The sequence below is a fragment of the Pleurodeles waltl genome, chromosome 11 (assembly GCF_031143425.1).
Source record: "Pleurodeles waltl isolate 20211129_DDA chromosome 11, aPleWal1.hap1.20221129, whole genome shotgun sequence".
Taxonomy (NCBI): domain Eukaryota; kingdom Metazoa; phylum Chordata; class Amphibia; order Caudata; family Salamandridae; genus Pleurodeles; species Pleurodeles waltl.
In genome coordinates, this window is record NC_090450.1 from 272,076,907 (window position 1) to 272,099,454 (window position 22,548).

General features: G+C 40.6%; 1 protein-coding gene across 5 annotated transcripts in view; it reads right to left on the reverse strand.

The window, feature by feature from the left end:
- Positions 1-22,548, reverse strand: part of STAG1 (STAG1 cohesin complex component) — a 995,019-nt gene that overhangs the window by 728,196 nt on the left and 244,275 nt on the right. The window lies entirely within an intron of this gene.

The window sequence follows — 22,548 nt, forward strand, 5'->3', positions numbered from 1 at the left end:
CCCCTGCTCTTCCTATTGCAGTCATTTTAAATATAAATACATATATATTAATTTTCAATTTTCTTTAAATTTACTGCTTAACTATTGTCATCTGACATCTTAGAATAGTAAATAAAACAAAATAAAAGTAGTGTTCCACCTTATGCACAAGCACGCCCGTTTGTAAGCTATCACGCTGGAATGCTGTAGCGTCAGGATGCAGATCAGTACGTCCCTGAAGAAGCATGCAAGCAATCATGTTTTTTTTTTTTGCCAATGATGCCCAGCATCAGCAAAAAACATTGAAAAAGCCAAAAGGTCTGTACTTGTAGCCAAAAGACAACACACTGGCTTTGCCAATGCTTGGTTATCTAGGGGAGAGTGGGTGGGATATGGGAAGCGTGATAGCTTTCTGATGAAGGTTATTACACAGACATAGGATCTACTATTCCCAATGTGTGGGTATCATGCTATCTCTATCCTCACACCTCTATTACCAGACCCAACAGTAATACTAGACTTGAAGATTTGAGGGATCCACTCACGTAGGCAGGAATATTCTACATTATTGCCCACCAATAAGGAACCTAAGAAGTGAAACATTTTACCAAAACATGTCACATCCACAAAACAAGGTAAATTATGTACTTTACATTCACCATCAACAAGAAAATCATGTACTAATCAAACTAAATTATACAAAAAAAAAAATTAATGGAATGCTTGAATTATTCATGACCACTGATAATTACTCAGGGTCACATCCCAGATCATCATTATTTTGCACACCACACAACCTCAGTTTGGACCCTGCCACATGCAAATCGGTCTTGATTCTGCTCCAGTATGAACCGGCCAGCCCAAACTGCCAAGCCCTCCCTGAACCAGAAATAAAAGCAACCCGGGACCGGTTTCACCATGGTCGGGACTCATCACCTGGGTGTAGCTTGGTTCGAGTTACACAGTGTGCTAAGAGTGGCAGAAAACCTGTATTGCTTTTTTGGGACGTGGTTGCGGGGCAAGGGTGAGGGCTTGGCTGTAGGGCACAGTGAGCTACTCCACCCCTTTTTATTTATTTTTGATGATTTTTTCTAATGTAGTGGGCTTTCTGCTCGCCCCCTTGCGTCACATTGGGGGTGTTTTTGCCCACAGTGGCCTGGCAAATCTCAAACACTGCCTAAAAAATAAATACAAATATTTGCATTTCCATCATGGAAACTTCTGGAATCTGCTGCTTCAGCAAGCTTTTGTATGTATGATTTTAGGCAAAGGTTGAGGTTTCCAGGGTATTTGGGGATAAACGTTGTGTGATCAACACAAGGCCACTTTCCCTGTTTGAGGTTAGGCGAGGTGCTAGTTTTGATAATTTTCCCGTACCTACTACAAGTTAAAGTGGGAAAATGAAGGGAAATTATTTAGCAGTTTCTATATATTTTAAAAATAATTTCAGAGTACTGCATATCGTAGGAAGTACAGCGGTAGTTTAAACCATTTGAAAAACAAAGTTAAAAATACACTGTACTACACCATATATTACAAATACAGTATACGGAGTACTTTTAATTTTCAACATATTTAAATCTTTACAAAGTTGTCTACGAAGTAATGCGGTAATACCTAAAATTACAGCGCTACTTAAATAGTAAAAATAAAAAAAACAAGCAGTTCTCTGTAAAGTTCTTTAAAACATAATAGAAAAATATAAATGCATTTCTCTACCTATTATCACTTTAATACATTTGTAATAGGTAGGGAACAATACTAAAACCTGCTACGTCCCTATATTTAAGGTCCTAATCCAAAATGCAGCAGAAGTGTGCTTAAAACTGCATGGGTGCCTTTTAGGTTTTGTAAACACAGGCATTAGCCAATCAATTACAGCACGCACAAGATCTAACTAAGAATTTTCACACTATTAACACTACTTACACCTATTACCAAAAATGAACATTTACATCTTATAATAAATATTCCCATCACATTATATCTACATCGTTTCATCCACTTTCACATTACGTCTGTTTTCACTTTACGTTACTGTACCTTACTCTGCACTATTTCACTGTGTGCTATTGCCACCAACTGAACTTCACTGTACACCACTCCACTGTATGGTATTCCACTCTACTATATGCCAATCCACTGTATGATACTGCACTGTCAGTCCACTCTGTTATTCCACTCCACTGTATCCTATTCCACACTAACCCACTCCACGCCACTCAGTTAGTCTAGGCCATTCCACTGGAACCACTCCACTGTACACTACTCCGTTCGTTGCTACTACACTGTGCACCACTCCGTTCTATACCAGGATACTCTATCATACAACCCTGCACTCTAAACCACTTGAGTCTACTCCACGCTACTGCACTCTATGCTACTCCACTGTACTCCTCACTGTAGTCCAACTCTACCACCTTCCACGCAACTCCCTCTACGAAACCCCATCACAATTTACTTCACTCTATGCCACTCCACTCAACGGCATGGTTTTTCAATTCTATAACACCATGCCACTTCACTGTACCACACTCTATTGTACTCACAACACTGTACTCCACTCTATGCCACTCCACTTTACGACAGTTTCCCACACTCCACGACACTTCCCTGCCAGCTTATTCTAGTGTAAGCTACGCCACTGCTGTACGTTTGATCCCACCCCACGCCACTTTATGACATTCCATTCTATGCAGCTCCACTCTACAACACTATATACAACTCCACTCTACCATACTGCATACCACTGTGCGACACTTCTCAACTCTGCCCGCACACTCCACTGTACAACACTAACACTTTCCAACAGTCCACTACACAACATTCCACTCCGTTTGACACTTTACTCGACTACGCTACACCACTTCACTTTATGACATGCAAATCCACTCTATTATAATTCAATACACAATATGTTAGGCCACTCCATGACTGTCCATTTTTGGCCGCTCCACTGTACAACACCCTACTCAATGCAACTCCACAAGACTGTACTACACTCTGAGGTTCTACTAAACTCTATGCCCACCCACTCTATGCCACTGTACTACACTGAATCACACTACAGGATACGCCACACGACTACGCCAATGTACATCACTCAATTGTACAATTATCACAGTTCACTATATGGCATACCACTCTACAACACTCCAAGAGTATGATGCCTCAGCCACTTCACTGTACAACATGTCACTCGACAGCACTCAACTATAAGACACTATACTATGCCACTATTGCTACCGCTGAGCACATGCAATCCTGTGCCACAGACCTCAAAAAGGTGGCCCGTTTGGCTGTGGAAAAGTTCTTCCACAACACGGAAACTGCAATTTAGAATTTATTCCTATTAAGATGGTGGAAAAAAACATTTTCAAAACCCTTCACTAGCCAATCACATTCATAAAAAGAATTGCACAACACACTACACCATGTTACTCAACGACATAAGACTCCTCTATAGTTCAGTCAACGACACTCCACTGTATGACACTCCCATCCCCTATATAACACACCACTCCACTATAATATTCCTCTATACAACACACCACATCAATGTATAACACTTTACTCCATTGTACGGTATGCCACGTTACTCTATTCCACTGTACAACACTTCAATCAAGGACACAGTCCTCCACAATTATCTAGAACACTCCATCCAGCAACTCAACTGAAAGACACTAAACTGTATGATTTGAAATACATTTTCATTAAGAAAATAAAAAGTTTAATGAGGAAAAAAGGTTAAACCTATAGTTCCGAAAACTTAATTCTTTCTACACAAACCCAAATTAAACTATACCAATATTAGAAATTCTAAACTAAGTTACAATTAAAAATGTACGCACCAAATTACTATACGTCGTACACCTCTGAACAGTCTTGCCACCTCACTCACCACACTGCAATAACTATAACCCGCCCCTTCTCCATGCACTGGTTATACTGTTGCATATAAAATGACAACACTTATGAAATTATAGCATTTATAACACTTGTAATAGCTGAAATGACATCCTTTGTTAGAAAGGTGCATAGCAAGATGAAAGGAGTGCAAAGCAGAGGGTTGACTTCACGTATGGTAACAAAATATTACTTTACATTAAAAGACCCTAAAAATTCACTGAAATAGCAAAAAGTTAAAGTAATACTGTATTTAGGTGGCAATTTCAACATAAAAAACACTGAATTTCACCTGTTAAGATAGCTCCAGTAACTATAACGTGTGCCCTGGCCATGCACAACTACTTTCCCCTCATATTACATTATTCACACCATCTTCTAGGACATCACTGAGAAGATCACTGCACCATTTTCAATGAAAGTATAGATAAGAAAAACGTGCAAGGTGGGGTAAGAGTTATAGTTACTTCAGGGCACAATATATTGTTACCAGAGCCAACTATAACTGGTGGAAGTCAGTGGTTTTGTAGGTTTAAAACATCATGCTGACAGTGAAATTCTCATCCAACATTAATGTTACTTTAGTGAAATTCTCACCCAACATTAATGTTACTTTAACTTTTGTTTTTTCAGGAAATATATATGTTAGCTTCTTTTTGGGGGGGGGGGGGGGGGGGGGGCACCAGTAGGTAGTTATAGTTTGGATCTAGTTTCTCTAGGAAAAACATTTTTTTGTTTTGCCAATAACTTTTGCGAAGATTTGTCAAGCTGAGCCAAATTTTCAAAACTAATACGAGTCAGTCTTGAAAGTTTCAGGGTGATTCGTCAAGGCAGGAGGGGTAATTGAGAAAAAGGAAGGGGGGGTGGAATGGGGGTCCCATAACACAAATTTCGAATGCTTTTTCCAATAGGGTCTTTAGACATGCCGATAGCCAAATTTGACAGGAAGTCAGATCCAGTTCCACAGATTGTGCTTCTTGCGATCTGGTGTAAATCCATTCAGTATTTTCGGAGCGATTAGGAGGTAAATAAAAGATATCTGGGGACGCAAATCCTCCACAGATGCAACTGCCAACTCTCCAACAGTGCTTCAGCCGACACCACAAAAAAAAAAGAAAAGGGTGGGGGAGGGGCTAGAGCAAGGACACCTTGGGCCCCTAGCCTTTGTGCAGGGTCCCCAAGGGACCCCACCAAAGCTGAAAAGCATGTTAAAAAAAAAAAACTCAAAAAAATCCATTGATGGATCTGCAAATTTTAATGATTATTAAAAAAAAAAAAAAAATCTTAGGTGCTTTTCTTCTACTTTGCTCCAGGGTAGGCCAGGTCCCAGGGTCATTGGGGGCTGAAAAAGGGAGAAGTGCACAAGGAACCCTTCCTAGGACTTAATACCCCCAGGGACCAACTTGTCCCCAGGGCCAAGAAACAAAAATAGAGGGGGTGTTGGAGTCCGCACACTCCCCTGCCACCCTCGGACCACTACCTTAAAGTAATGCAGGCCAAACACGCCACCCCCAGGCAAAAATACAAGGAGGGGGTGTCCTGTGGATCTCCATCCCCAGAGACCAGCAGCTCCCCCTTAAATTAAAGTAAAGCAGGGGATCCGTTGAAGACCCCCCCGTCCTGGGGACCACCACTCCCACTTTGTGGAGCGATGGATGGCCCCGGGGATCACCAACCTCCTTTGGATGGCAGAGGTTAGCTTCCGCTTGCAGAAAGAGGAGTTTAGCTGTTTTACTGTACACAAATATGTGTACAGTGAAACAGATTAAGATTGCTCCCACAAGCAGGGAGCAGCTTCCTGAATGAGGGAGCAAATTTAGCTCCCGCAGGACATGGGGAGCCAGCTAGGACTTCAGGGGACTTGAGGCTCCCACCCACAGTCCTGTTACTTTCTTTCTCTCCCTTTTCCATCCCATTAAGGATGGAGACAGAGACAGACCGAGATTTGAATTAAGAGTGTCACCTGTAGCCTAGTGGTTAAGCTCTCAGACCCCATACACGAAGGGTTGAGGTTCCAGTCTAGATAGGTCAGTGGTCATTTCCCTAGTTTGATTTCTTTTCAACTTTAAATATATAAGGTACATACCGAAAAGTGATCCTATTATTTTTACTTGGCAAATACATTACATTGTTCAATTTGTCTGCAAAAATCGCATTCTAATTATATCAGTTATCAAAACTTTAAAAAAAACACTAAGTCCCTCTCTATCTCTGTCTAATTCTTTCAGTCTCTGGATCTCGCTCTCTCACGCTCTCTTCCATCCCATAATGGGTGGTTATAGAGGATTGTCCACAGGGCCCAGCACACCAGGCCCTGCAGTCAATCCCCACTGTGCGCAGCCAAAGGCAGCACTAGGCGCCAGGGTTGAGTGGTTATAGGTGATTGGCCACAGGTTTAACGTATAGTAATTAAAATCACTTTACGTGAAAAAAAATAAAGAAATTCACTGGAAAAAAACAAAGGTTACAGGGACATTATAGTTAGGAAATGGACTTAAAAAAAACAAAGGTTACAGGGATGTTAGTTAGGTTCTGAATGTACTAGTACAAAACCATAGAAATTCAGCAGATATAGAGAGTTATTTCAAGTAACTATAACTCACACCATAAAGTAACTATAACATCGCCCTTGCCATGCACTGCTAATTACCCCAGAAGCTACAGCACCAATGACGACTTGTATAGCGTCAATAAAAATATCAAACATTATTAGTCAAATTATTGAGGGGAAAAAAACTGCATGGCAGGGGCACGGGTTGTAGTTACTCGAAATAACTAGCTAGAACTACTGAATTTCTATGGTTTTGTGAAAGTAAATTCAGAACTTAACTGTAACGCCCCTATAACCTGAGCACTCTACAACACCAGCAACACAAACGTCTCAGCTCAAATGTCTGTTTTTCTAGCAAATTCTTTAAGCATAGGCTTAGCACAGTGCCATCCATGCCAAGCTAGAAACAAACGTTTACCATTTAGACAGCAAAAAGTGTAGAATTAGCACAGTGCCATCCACGCAAATTATTAAAATGACAAAAGCGGTTTACCATTTCAGGTCAATATTATAGCTTTGGGTTAGGTAAAAACCACCCAAGTTAACCTGGAATGAATAAGCAACTCCTGACGTGTTATGCTGTCATTGCAGCTTTTCAGAGAGGTTTAGCTTTGTACAGACACAAGGGAGCACCCAGTACAAGTCAAAACAATACCCCTTCAGGCTGGAGTAATGCATGTATTACGCAATAAAGGAAGCAGAGAACTCTGGGTAGTTTTCAAGTTTGGGTGAAAAGCTGCTCATATCAAGCAACCTGCAACACCAGCGGCGACACTAATTCTGCTCACCGCAAATGTATTTTTCTAGCAACATTTTTAAGCATAGGCTTAGCACAGTGCCATCCAAGTTGAGCTAGAAAGTGACGTATTATTTTGCCTTTTCTACAGTTAAGTGCACCACTGCACTGGTGTGATGTGTTACAAGATAGTGGTGTAATGTGTTCTATAACGTACCTCTCTTACTTGCAATCCCTTGCTTTTATTATTTTTTTTATTTTTATTTTTTTTTAAACTTTTCGAACTACCTTGATACTTTTCAGGGAGTAAACGTTTTTACTAAGCAATATAAACCATTTTCCCTACCTGTACAGACTATAATGAATTGCCCCAGGTCTTACTGTAGCATAAAAACATACTATTACGCTATATATCACGTAGAAACCCACAACACAGCAAAAGTGTGGGATAAAGATGGCTGTCTTTTTATTTCATTGCACGTCACCGTACTCTACTTTGTACCTCTCTACTCTAGGCCACTGCAGTCTGTTGCACACAGTGCAGCACTCTACCTCACTTAATTCTTAGTCACTCCACTTCATTCTACCCCACTCTACTGTATGCCACACAACACCATTCCATGCCACTTTATCTCACTCTACTTCACTATATCCTACTGTACCCCACTCTATCCCACCTAATCCAACTCCACAGAACTTTACGCCATGCAAGTCCACTCTAAGTCAATGCACCAAAAATTATCAAGAAAGAACCGCTGCAATATTCAAAAGTCGAAACAATTATATATGAAATACAATAAGATTTGTACAATGAAAATTAAAAAATGCAATGAAAAAACTAAAGATTTATTATGTTATAGATAGGAAAACGATTATTTCTATACAAAACCGATTCAAACTACACAAACCTTAGAAATTAAAAAGTTATAACATAAAACTTAAAATTATAATTTCCGCCCCAACCATAACTTTCTACAACACGTGCACCTTCAGTGTTGTAAAATCACTAGGCATACTAATTCAACTTGCAAGAGTCAGGATTTTTTGAACCAACGTGGGGTCCTCTGGGATGCGCCACATTGCTAGGGAGGGCCAAGGTTTCTCTACATGGCCCCTTACGTGTTTTTTTTTTTTTTGCCTAAAGTGGAGGCCACAATAGTGGCTGTAAATCACGAAGCACAGAACCAAGCAATCCGATTGTGTTTTGACTTTTGTCCTACAGCAACATACATCTGCACATTTTAAATATAAGTTCTCTAAAACGGCTATACAGAACCGCACCAAATCACAAAAAACTCACTTTTTTGGATAAATGCTCAGTTCTCTGCCAAAACTGGTGTAAATCTGTTCAGCCATTTTTTGGGAAAAAGCAGCTATGATGTGCACAGCCCTGATCACATCATTGTGCTTTTATTTATTTAACTTTCAACCATGTTGCACAAGGGCTGCGCTGCTGCAAAATATGGGTAAAAACACAAGGGCAAGAGATCTCAAATAGGCAAGACATACTGGCTTGATCAATGATTATGTTCTTAGAACTAAAACCAAGTGCCTTTAAAAAAAAAAAAAAAAATGTAGTCTCTGTTCTAGAACTACTTAGACTGTAGTAGTCATGGCAACTGGTATTCAAGTTACAAGAGCTTCCTGTGACCAACATATGGTTGGTGATTAGCAAGCTAATTAGGAATGTGGCCAGATGCCACGATCGGCCTACAGGAAGCTTACACTAGGTGCAGACATACAAGTCATCAGCCACGCATATATATTTGGAATGCCTTGAGAATGAGGCATGGTAAAAACTCAAGGTGAGGGCGATAGAAGATTGGGGTGCAAGGAGCTCAAGGAAGACTTGGGCCTCTCTTCCACGTTTACTTCAAAATAACTATCAGACATAAGCGACGTTCCATGGTCGTCAGGAGTCACTGCTCCTACGGTGATTACTCTGTTGACTAAGCTGGAAAGCTTGAGTTTCATCAGCGACAAACAGGCTGTGCTGAACCTTATATAGTATTTTACAGTTGACGGAAAATTGGCAATATGTATGGTGAATCATCAATGAGGCCTTGTTAGAAACTGGGTGTGTTAGTTGGCAGAGGTATGCACCCTGTCCAAGTAGGAACCGCAATACTAGTCAGGCCAAGTCAATGACCAGACAAACTAACCTGTGCTAACCCTCTGGTAGCACGGCGCAGAGCAGGTAGGCCTTAGATGGCAATGTGTAAAGTACTTGTGCAACACACACACACACACACAATAACCAAGGGAGGTAAACCACAAATATACTGCATACAGAAGTAGAAAAATAACACTTATTTATATGGTTAATTTAGGTTCAGCACAATACAAATCCAGTTCGTAAATGGTATTTGCTTTGCAGACTCAAACTAAAACACGGTTGATATTTAAAGATGCGCTCAAAGAGGAAGTGCCAGGTACTCCTCGGCACGAGTGCATGATGATTTTATAGATTACGGTACTGTCCTGGCTGCGCTCCTCTCAGGAAGCAGATCGGTGTTTTCCAGGCACGGTCACCCGGGAAACAGGTGGGGACCACAGGAGACCGGTGCATGGGCTGCGACTGCTGTCAGGGCCGTTCCAGCCAGTCGAAGCTGCACATAGTCAAGTGGACAAGGCCGCTCAGGTTGACTCAAGCGAGGAGTGGCATAGGCTAAGCAGGGTCGCTCTGGGTGTTCATAGATGCAAACAGCAAAGTTTGGCAAAGCTGCTCAAGGGTAATTAACGCAACCAGCGGCAAAGATTCAGCAGGGCCACTCTGGGTGATCAAAGAGTTGCAAGCAGCAGAGTTTGGCAAAGCCACTCTTGGGTGCCTGAAGCGGTGAGCTGCAAAGATTTAGCAGGGCCACTCCGGGTGACTGAAGCTGCTAGCGGCAGAGTTCACCAAAGCCACTCGGGTGACTGAAGTAACAAATGGCAAAGGAAAGCAAAGAGTGCTTAAAGTCACTCAATTTAAAGAAGGAGTCTTGGGCCACCAGGCAGAGATCAGCAGGCAATAGAGTGGCACAGCAAAGCTGGACAGCAGCTGCTGTGAGCAGTCAATCCTGGCTGAGTGGCAATCCTGGTACACAGTAGCTTTTACTCCAGCAGCATTTCCTTGATTCCAGAACTGTACTGATGTTAGTGGGTCAGTGATCCTGTACTTATACTAGAAAGTGCCTTTCATGTGGGGGATGACTACCAAGAGTTCTTATGAAGAGCACAGGTCGTCCTTTCAGGTCAGCCTCAAATCCAGACTATCAGTGACAGGGAATTAGTCCCATTTGTGTGGACTCTGGTCACCACCCTTTGAGGTGTGTGTGTCCTTCCCAACTTCCTCCCCAGGAAGACCCATCAGTATGTAGATGCATGCGGATGCTGCGGAGTCTCCAGAGTTGGGGTGTCTGAACAGAATGCACAAGAGTAGCTGTCACCTAGCCCATGCCAGACATGTACTGGAGATAGACTGCAGGAACACAGGACAGCAAGTGCAGAGAAATGCCCACTTTCTAAAAGTGGCATTTCTAAAATAGTAATAATAAATCTGACTTTACCAGTAAAGAGGATTTATTACTACCATTCCAATGATACTAAATATGATGCAGCTACTCTTCTAAGTCCGAAAATTACAGCTTGAAGGTATTAGAATGAATTCCCAATCCTGGCCTATGAGAGGGGTAGGCTGCACAGTAATGAAAACTGACTTAGGGAGTTTTACTTACAGGGCACCCAGCCCTATGGGCTACCTAGGGTCAACTTTAGGGGTGGCTTGTATGTAAGAAAAGGTATGTATGCCAAGCCAAGGTGGCTGTGAGATTGCACACACAGGCTCTGGAGTGTTAAGTCTGAGACATGTTTACAGAGCTACTTAAGTTGGAGGCACAATCAGTGCTGCAGGCCCCGCTAGCAGCATCTAATTTACAGGCCTTGGGTAAATGGCATACCATTTTACATTGGACTTGCAGGTAAATTAAATATGCAAATTGTGGATACACCAATATTACCATGTTTAGGGGAGAAGCACATGTACTTTAGCATTGGTTACAAGTGGTAAAGTGTTCAGAGTCCTAAGGCCAACAAAAAGATACAGCAACAATACAGGAGGTAAATACAAAGTCTGGGGCAAGATCATCCTAAGGATGCCAGGTCTAACAGGCCTGCAGAAAGAAATTTGTACAAATAAAACCACCTTGACAGAAACAGACCAGGGTTGATAAGCAAAACGAAGTCCGAATTCTTTTATTTATTAAAAAAAATATATATCATGAGCTAGCAGGTGGCCCAATTTAAAATCTGCAATGACTGAGGAATCTATTCTGTGCTTTGGGCATGATAAACAAAGGTGCTTACGTAGTTGGTGTTACCATGCGCTACCACTCAAAAATCCCTTAAGTATTAGCAAAGCCAATAGGTTTCCCTTATGCAAAATCTATTGGTTGTCAATTTTTTTTTTTTTTTTTTTAACATGTTCTTCAGCATTTGGGCTTCTGTGCAACATGGCTTAAAGTGAAAAAAAGAGCGCTACAACGGGGTCAATGTTGGCCGCATCGTAGCACTTTTTTATTTTCCTTAAAGCCATGATGTACAGCAGATCAACTGCTGTGCAACAGGTACAAAAATTAAATAAAAAAAAAAAAGAAAGAAAACGATAAAGCCAAAAGATTGTGAAGCCTTTTGACATTGCAATGCTCGTTGTTCCTTGCATATATTTTTAACCTTTAGAGGGGAGGGAGTAGAAGTGAGAACCATTTAGACTATAGGTATAGGGTCTTATGTCATGTTTATTTTTATCTTTTTTTCTGATTAACCACTTCAGCAATCTCCTGCAGTGCAGCTGGAAGCATCCTACATACAGAGAGTGGAAAAAACCCAAAAACATTTTGGCGATTGTTTGAATATCAAATAAGACCCGAACCAGAAGCTTACTGATGAGGTCATGAGCCCAGGAGACCTCTCTATCAAAGAGTCAATACTTAAACTACTGAAGTGGTACAAAGTAAAGTCTAAACAATCTTTGAGGGTTAACCTTATCCTCTATGCTGTCTCTGCTATAGGAGATGGTTAGTGAGGACCTGGTATATTTTAGATTTTATTTCAGAGGATCCTCATCCACAGATAACACCCCGGTGGCATGCTTCATCATCGAATCCTCACCCACTCCACCTAGAGAGTGGGATGGGCTTGACGCAGTTTGTTAGCAGAGCACTTTTTGAAGAGGGATGTACCAATAAAAATTGCCTTCTGTGTTTTTAATCTGAGGTCCTTCAGCAAGGTTAAAAACAGTGATGTGACTGGGTATAATGGCCCAAAACATCAAATTGGGGTTGACATGTTTCAGCCTCTCTATTTGCCTCTAATGGTCAACAGGATTTCCTCAGGACCAAACAGATTATGCTTAGCTCCTATGCAAGGCTTGCCGAACCATATAGGTTATCGGTAGGACGACTTCCCTTGATAAATGTTTGACTACAGGGATTGCCCTCCGATGCTTAAGGCAGTGGTTCCTAACCTGTGGTCCGGGGACAAATGGGGGCCTGCGAAGCCTCCTCAGCGGGTCCGCAACTGCTTAGAAAATTTAAGTATTTTCATAGATTAGTTCCCCAGTTTTCGGTAATGATTCAGTGGAGGTCCCAGGGTTCCAGTATTCATAAAGTGGGGGTCCACAGAAGTCATTAGATTGGGAGCCACTGCCTTAAGGAGCTAAACAATCTACAGGAGTACAATACAGAGGAAATATTCTAGATTAGGCAGTATCATCGTGCATGCTTCATATCTGTATGTGGCAGTATGGCACCCCCTAGAGCTTAAAAAGTTGGAAATACCAACCGACACAAAGTAAGGATTAGATTTCTCTTGGTCCTGAAGAAAGCCCGTTGATTCTCCTGGGGTCTCAAAATTGACCCTTGCCCGCCCCGTCCAAACAACACGGCCGAAGGTGGTGTGCAACAGGGTTTGGGCAACTGCAAGAAGTGTGGCGGAATGTCAGTTGTGGGGAATGAGAGGTATGTTTGATGAACTTCCAACCCTAAGAACAAAATATGAAAAAAAAGTTTGCGTGAAGTTAAAATTACCTCCGGAAAGACTTTTTGACCTCTGCTTTATTTAAATAAAAAGAAAAAAAATCCCACTGAAGCAGGCTACTTATTTTAAGCACAGCAATACATAATTCTTGCACCAGCCACACAAAGCATAACTTGCACATCAAATACAGAGTATGCACTGGTTGTCCGTGATCATTTCCTCGTGCGGGAATCGTGTTTTCTATGCCTACGTGTACCTCTGAGCACTCCCAATGTGCCACACACCTCTAAAGGAAGCTACCCTACAGCTGAGAATTTCGTTTTTCCACAGCACAACATCTGCAACTTAGAATTTATTCCGGATCATCAAGATGGTAAAAAATACATTTTAAAAGTCCTTTACTAGCCAATTATGTTTGTAAAAAAAAATCTACATATGATTGGCATTTTTAAACAGCTATTAAAAAAAAAGTGTTAAGCCTAAGAAGGCCACTTCGCAACCTTTTAAATGCTTACATCTCAAGAACTATTAGAAACAAAAGCTACACACACCAACTAAAGCATGCTTTCTGAGTCAAGTTTCCCCCCCCAGAGTTTAGTGTAAATCCTTTCAGGAGTTTCAGCTATGGGTGCAAGCATAATTTTATATGGGGAGAAAATGGGAAATCAATTTGTTTTCATTTTCCCATCCCTTGACTTTTCCCCCCCTGCAAGGATCTGCACGAAAATAGTAATGACAGCAAAAGTAATGTCAAATTGAGTACAAATCCACCCAAAGGGTCAAAAGGTAATGCAGGGATGTGGAATTCCTATCGCCCGACGCCCGGGACATCTTGTTTGGGGTCAAGGGCAACAAGTTTTTATGTTTACTTTGTCCTTGGGACAAGTAGGCCCACCCCTCTGCAGCACAAACCCTTTGGCTGCCTGTTTACAGAGAGTGGAACTCTCTACAGTTGAGGTATTGTGTTTCCAAAAGATAATGCTGTTCGAACTTGTATTTATGGTTCATTATTTGAAAACCTTCATTATTAGGGTGAGTGCTGTAAATAAATGTTTTAAGGTCACTTCACTACTGACGTTGGTTCCAGTACAAATAAAAAAAACGTGTATACACATGTTTGAAAAGTTTAGGCTATGAGGCTAAGTATAATGCTCCCAGAATGCTCTCTGATTAGATGCAAATGAGGTGTCATTTAGTAAAATGTTTTGATGCATGCTAATATTTCCCAAAAATATTTCTAATGGAAAATCAGTGTAACCATTTTCAACACGATTATGGGAAGCATGAAAATAAACAAACACTGACAAAGCCAACTGATCTGACATATTTTTATAAGTCTTTTAGTTTCATCAATGCGTGTCTTGTTTTGACATGGCTTTTGTAACACGTTATTGTTGTGGGAGCTACCAGGCCCTCAACATTGTAACAAACACTGGCAAAAAAAAAAAAAACGTTTTTGAACTCTAAAAGCACACGTTGCAACCAGTGGCATAACAAAGGCCCTGCAGCCGCCCTCCAGGGGGCCCCTTCAGCACAGCACCTGCCCTGAGTGAGTCTGGAGAGGGGGCTCCTCCATGTTCTTTGCAAAGGGGCACCCTCCAGTTCCGTTACGTCACTGATTGCCACTGTAGTTCCCGACACTGAACAAAACTACTTTGTGTGCCAATGTGCTCCTTGTGGAAGAGAAGAATGCGATCTCTCACAGTAAAGCCAGCCGAAAGAGAGAGAAATAGAAGTTTAATAAAAACAAAATGTCTTTAACACCAGACCTAATTAGGGACCAAGACCCACATGTAGGTAGCTTTTTGCATGTCGCAAACAGCGACTTTCGCTGTTTGCGACGTGCAAAAAGCACATTGCTGTGCACAAACCCAGTTTTGCGATTCGGTAACCTGGTTACAGAATCGCGAAACGGGTTTGCGACTCGCAATTAGGAAGGGGTGTTCCCTTCCTAATTGCGACTCGCAGTGCAATGTAGGATTGTTTTGCGGGCGCAAACCAATCACAGTTTGCACCCATTTCAAATGGGTGCTAACACTTACACAAAAGGGAAGGGGTCCCCCTGGGACCCCTTCCCCATTGTGAATGTCACTGTAAACATTTTTTCAGAGCAGGCAGTGGTGCTCTGAAAAAATGAAACGAAAACGTTTAATTTTTCGTTTTTGTAATGCATCTCGTTTTCCTTTAAGGAAAATGGGCTGTATTACAAAAAAAAAAAAAATGCTTTATTGAAAAGCAATCACAGACATGGTGGTCTGCTGTCTCCAGCAGGCTACCATCCCTGTGAGGCCGCCATTCGCAAGGGGGTCGCATATTGCGACCCACCTCATGATTATTCATGAGGTTTGCATTTGCGAAGCCCTTGCGAATCACAGATTGTGTCAGGGACACCATCCTACATTCGGATTTGCGACTCACAATTTGCGGGTCGCAAATCTGAACTTACCTACATGTGGCCCCAAATTCTTAAAGAAAGTCACAAAAGTGCATCCATGGTATATGTCGTACCCCTATAAAATATTTGTGAACTGTATTTTAGCATGGGTAAATACGCATGTGTAGATTTGCTCATGTGAAAATCTATTGAGCATTTGCAAGTTCATTTTCCCTCCAGCCACTTTCTTCCCAACCCTGGAAGAAGTTCTAATTCTGCCATTGTCAGGAGTAAATGTCCAACCTTTCTTATTATGGGAAAATATTAGAGAGAAGCTGGTGAAGATCTTTAAAACATGCAGGTTAGTAGGTTTGCAGATTCAAAGGCATTCCAGCCCTGGAACTATTGCTTACTGCTTCCTCCAGCCCCAGTATGCAGATCTGCAGAAAGGTGGAAAAATAAGGAAATTGCTACAGTAGGGATTGAAACTGCAAGTATTCAAGCCCTACTATGGTAGTAGCCCTGGCATAATCAGAGAGGCTATTATCAGAGCTCTTACATAATGAGATTGCTGCCATAATTTGGTGCCACACTACATGGCACCAAAGGGACAAGTAGATCTTTTTACAGGACAAGTAGATTTGAGAAGCAACCTGTCCTGTGGACAAGTAGATATTTTAATAAATTCCACACCCCTGTAATGGCAAACAAAACTCGCATTTGAAATACAATGGGTCTCTTGTTTGCTTGAGTTAGCTATTAGCGTTGTAAACTCCTAATCAGACTTTCCTTGCCACATAAACTGAAAATGAAAAGTAAAACAGTTTCACATAAAAGAGCTAACAGCCGCCATGAACGCAAAGAAGACACAAAAGGAAACAGAAGTTCACTCGCAGTGAAACATATCAGCATAAGTGCAATTATCCATGTAACCAGAAAAATTGCAATTATCCATCAAACAGGCAAAAGTGCAAATATCCATTTAACCGGGTTGATGTCATGCAAAGCACTCTACTACTGTCCAGCAAGAGAAAAAGTAGCCCAGAAACCATACGGAAAACATGGAGCCCTGTATGTTTTCAGTAGTTGGCCGGTGCGCTCAAAGCAGGCTAAAGACTGGAAGAGGCATGACTTATGCATGCCTTTCACTAATTAAATAAAGCAAATTTTAAAAGGCAAGCCCAAGAAACAACCAAACTGATGGGTGTGACATGGGCGTGATTAAATGCCCACAGAGATCACACCAGGGACAGAGCGGTTTGCGCTCGACCCTAAAAGTGCCTTTCCAATGGAAAGCATTGTTTAACAATAACTACACAGTTTCAACCACCACAGTGCAAAATAAATAAATATATGCATCACACAATCAGGGGGGAAAAAACCTGTTAAAACAGAGTTCATTTTTCAGGCTTAAACCCACAAAACCACTGAAATATGCAAGGTATGGTTATGAACGCACACAGTTATTCAAACGGTCTGCACTGATTTTTTCCAGTTGACCGTTTGTTTTTGTGCAACTGTGCCACTGGCAAATACGAGTTTAGTGCATGGTGGACGCTGCAAGTTAGAAGCAACGTACTAGTCGAGCACCAACGGGTGGCCGAATCCATCACTTAACACAACATCTAGCTAGTGAGTGCACAACTCAGCTCCAACTCAAAAATCACAAGGCTTCGTGTACTTTCATACAACTGAGCAGACTCAAAATTTTAAGATGTTGTGAAGGAAAACTGTTCAGCCCATATCCAGCAGCTTGTTTAAGAAAAAACACACCCACCCATGAAAGCAGGCCATCTGAGTTAGGTTCTACTTTCAAGCCACATTTGGTGTAAATCTGTTCAGCAGTTTAGTCATCTCTTCTGGCAAAACAACCAATGGGAGATGAAACGGCAAATCACTTGTTATTTCACCACCCCTCCATTACGGTCCCGTTGGCAGATGGTCACACAACCTAGCAAGTAAACTCTTAGCTGAATGATTGGACTGCCCAATTTTGAACATATCCGCCCACAGGGTCAAAACTTGTAAGGGGGAGGGAGAGGCAGGAGGAGAGAATGCCTTTTCATTGAAACTCTAAAAAACACAAGTTTAAAGTGACGTTATAATTAGGCGAAAATGTCATTTAAAATGTTACATTTTATACTCAAAACTACTGAAATTTACCAGTTCTAGTTAAACTCAACTAACTTGTGTTATCAACTATGTCATACACCATGTCACGAGTAATGTAATATGTGAGGTAATAAGCAGTGCAAGGCAAGGGCATATTTTCACCAAACTATAACGTCATTTATATTTATCAGACTCTCCCCAACTCTAGGTATTTTTTAATGAAATACTTTATTAAATAAATACCTAAAGGTGGAAAGAGTCCTGTGCATAGTTACGACTATGAAAATCGAAACTCAAATGTTTAACTATCAAACTAAAAGCACAGAAGTATCAATGGGATAGAAGGGATTACGATAAAGGTCAAATATATACATCTGTCAAGAAATGTGAAAACTTCAGGAGACACCATCTGCCAGAGCACAGCAGGAATAGGCAGGATGTGGTCACTGATTTTAAGTGTATGTATTCGTGTGACCTGTGCACTCAAAAGTTCCTTAAAAGTTCTAATTATATACTTAACGCTTATAACATGCTCATAGGGTGTCACAATCCGATCATGGATGCAATATTTTAAGTGTACTTTCATTTTCACCCTCTCGTGTTACACCTTCTTTGGCCTTTCTAGGTAACCCCTTCTGTGCCTTTGTTTTGCCTTTTTCTTAAAATAAATGTAAATCATCCAGGACAGACTGCAACTATCAATATTCATATTCCAATCACCTGCATTCGTTTCTGTTTCAGAGCTTCTATCTGAGCTTAGTTCGGTGACCAAGCACATGAACAATCTGAGCAAATGTTTTCCCAAATAACACTGCCTTTCAGTGCCCGAATGGACATCCCTTTATATAAAAAATAATCTACTGTAGTTAAACTTTCATCATAACATGTAGCAAGTGTTGGTAAATAAATACTGCTATATTAATTCCTAAAATACACAAAAACGCTAAAAAACCCAGGAAGACAAATAATCTCAGCTTTTAAAAATAACTACGGGCATTGATAATTCTTTTGATTTTAACATGTGCATTGTTTACCTTTATATATAATAATAAGAGATATCAAGGACATCCTCAAAAGAATCTATGATATAACGTGGGGGGAAAGTTATTTAATATTGACTCTGGATGTTTGTTCTTTATAAACAAGCGTAGTGCATCAGGATGGGTTTAGGGCAACCAAACATTTTTTTTTTTTATAATAAGGAATGGTTCAGACAAACGGGATGGTTTTATGCAGCTGAGGTCGAAGCAGGTACCTATGGGCTGAAAAAGAGGAGCAAGAGATTTATGGGCCAGTCATGGAGAATTAGTAACACCACTTCAGTTTGTGGAGAAGATAAACTGACCACCTGCTTCTGATACTGAATGGTCCTGAGGAAAGCACATGCGATTTCGTAAAACCAATCAATGTAAACGAATTACATTTTAACATTCATGAGTACCGTAGAAAATAAAAAATGTAGAAAATACAAATGTAGGATTGTTAGATCTAAGGAATGTGTTACACAATAAACTTAATTTATGTACATGTATGTAACAAACCTCAAGAAATACGCTCCATCACACAAACAGTTTTCACCCAATATCAATCTGTATGGAGAGCTCCTCCACACAGGATAGAACTACAGTACTGATTCATTGCTATGACAGTCTGAGATGAAACAGTGGGCAGGTTCAGGGAAAGAGGACACATTTTGTTTACATCTGATACTAGAGGTAAAAAGTTGCCAACTGCAGAAATTACACCTAGATTTATAGCAATATTTAACATCTAGCACAATACATTGAAGCATATCTTGAGTGAACACTTATCTACTTTAAAACGATCCCAATATAGGAACGAATTTACCAAGGAGGCCAGCTATTACATTTCATAGATGCAAGTCTATGAGGGACAAACTAGTCAAAAGCGATGTTTCGAGTGGGAGGACCAGGATTCTAGAAGTGTACTAAGTGCAAACCTTGCTAACATGGAGTGAACAGGAAAACTCTAGGCAACCCTTTTACACATGTACAAAGACAACTAAAAGAAACACACTTGTAGGAGTGAGCATGTGGTATATATGTTGTCTTACCCACCACAGGGAACCCTACCCAACTGCAGGGCATTTTTGGGAATACCACAATAGCAGCCTTACTCTACAGTGTCACTGATGAAACTTCTAATCCTTTGAGGGCAGATGTTCAGCAGAAAACCTTGACACAATTATAATGGACGTATATGATAGAATAAGACGTTATAGAACTGAATGGTGTAAACAAGGATGAGGAACAGTTTGTTCAATTAGGATAGGAATTTAAGCCTCTTCAAAAAAAAATAGGGATTACTGTAATAAAGAAGATGGTTTTCATCATATTTTGTGTGTTCTTTAAGATAAGTGGTACTTTGTTGATGACCCAATTAACTTGAAGATGACAGACAAGAGTTAGACATTATTATTACAAATTGAACTATGCCCACAGGGGCTGTACGGAAAAAAAAAGAAAAAAAAAAACACAACAGGAATGAGGATCATATATGGACATTGTATGTTTGCTGCAGATCCCAAGATGGACTATTGAAGAACACAGGGGAATTGCTGTGCAAGAGCTGTTACCAACTTGTTAAATATGAAGTAACACTGGTACAGTATCTTGTCACATGACGTTGTTCATAAGCTAGAAGATAGCTACCGCTATAGCCTCTTGGACTGAAAGGATCACATGGCCTGGAGTGTTAATTTGGTAGATGGACGAAACAGCGAGATACTGATATGAGCCAAGTTTGCTGGATTTTTAACTGTGTGCTTGGCACGGCTTTATAACTCCCATATCTGGATACTGTATTAACTAAATGTTGTATGAAATTCCTTTAATGTACAGCACTGACAATCACCATGAGTAATTGAAATATAATACGGGTTATCGTGTTCGGTTAGCTTGAACAGTAATTTTCCTATATCCGTGAGATAAACAAGGTGATTTCAAGATGGTTCCCACAATTGTAAGTCTACTGTGTAACCGAAACATATCAAGTCTGTTTGCACATTCTGGAAGAAAAGGTATTGCACTGTGCAATACTAGAAGGGTGGTGCAACCTCTTTTGTTAATGTCCAAGGAGGAACACTTAGATGTGGATTATCCAGGAGGCAAATCTCGACAAGGCTGTGCACCGCATCCTGTCAGGTGCTCTTCAACATTTCTACAGCCTGGAATACAGATATATGTATATTTATTACCGACTGGCAGTCACCAGTAGATTAGTTACAGTTAGGCATTTTTAGTTTTGCAAATACCTTCGGCACCATTTGACAGATCCTCACAAAACTTTCAAAACTAGTACGACAGGTCAGCTGCTGTGTTGAATGCTTTAGGGCAATTTGTCAAGTGGGGGCCAAGAATAAAGGGAGTGCCCCAAAGCACATGCGATTTCGTAAAAATCAATCAATGTAAACAAATTAAATTTGAACATTCATGAGTACCGTAGAAAATACAAATGTAGAATTTTTAGATCTAAATCCCAATGCAATTTCCCATAGGGATTTCTGAACAATAGTCCAGACCACTGGACGGAATTACACCAAATTTGTCAGAAAGGTTGCTCTTGGTCCACAAAGAGCCATATTTGTTATTTTGTGTAAGGCAGTTCAGTAGTTGGAGTAGATAAAGAAAAAAATATATAGCTACCTGGGCGGAGCCTAAGCACAGATCTCATGGTGAGATCTGACTGGCTGCCAGTCCTTCAACCAGGAAGTGCTAGCAGCCATCTTGGGACAAATATACATAGCACCTTCTAAATGTTCTACAGAGCTGAAAATGAAAACTAAAAAAAAAAAAAAACTTAAAAGTGCAGATAAAAATGCACTTCAAGGAATATAAATATACATAAACACACACAACATGCTGTGGCAGCTGTTACAGGACTCTGGGATAAGGACCCCATTGAAAAGCTTTGTAGTGAATGGCAGGTTTTGAGGGTCACAAAAAGGAGAATGTCTAAAGGGTGATAACAGATTTTAGTTACAATACAAATCATTTGCTGATGCTACCCTACTAATTTTAGAGATTGTGGTGTGTTCTAAGGTAATTTACACTATGAAAAGACCTTCTGATGGGATTTCATGAATTGTGCTTGAGAGAAAACTTTTCATGATTTTCCCATAGAGGTTATGAAAGGTGCTCCAAAGTTAAAAAGAGAGCCTATTTTCTGTACATTCACAGTCTCTCAGCCATTTGAAAATGAAGTCTGACATTCTCAGTAAAACATGTACTTCCAGCAGGAGCAGCCTGTCAGTTGATTCCCTTGTTTTCTACTGCAGCCTCCCAGAGTGTTCTAAGGAACAATTAGAGTGCCAACAGTCTCTTATGACAAGTGTGGCGACCTGAAGCCATCTTGATGGAATCAAATGGGTAAAACTTAACACATTTAATTTAGTAAGGAACAAAATGAAGGGGTCCATTTCGTCATAGAAGCTATAGGTAAAGCTGTAGAAAGAAAATTTGGGACAGGTTTTAAGTGAGCTCTCAAATATCTTCCTCTTCCGTTTCATTAAAACATTGTGACATGCAGACTGAAATGTGCACTTCAGAAGCAATTTTCCAGTTAACTACCTGGTGATAAAACAGCTTTACTACATTGCTCTAATGAGCAACTAGATTCCTAACATTCTGAATTTATGCCAAGTGTGGCACACCTGAACGGCATTTTGATGGCATCATGGTGGAAAACCAATGATTTTCCAATGAGAATACCATAGTAAATAAGGAAATTGAGGCGCTTCATAACAAATAAGTCTGCCAAGATGGCTACCACAAAAAAAATATCACCCAAATGTAGCCCAGTTACAGAAGTTTGCAAAACACTTCATATTTGGTTTTTTTTATGCAGTTTTAT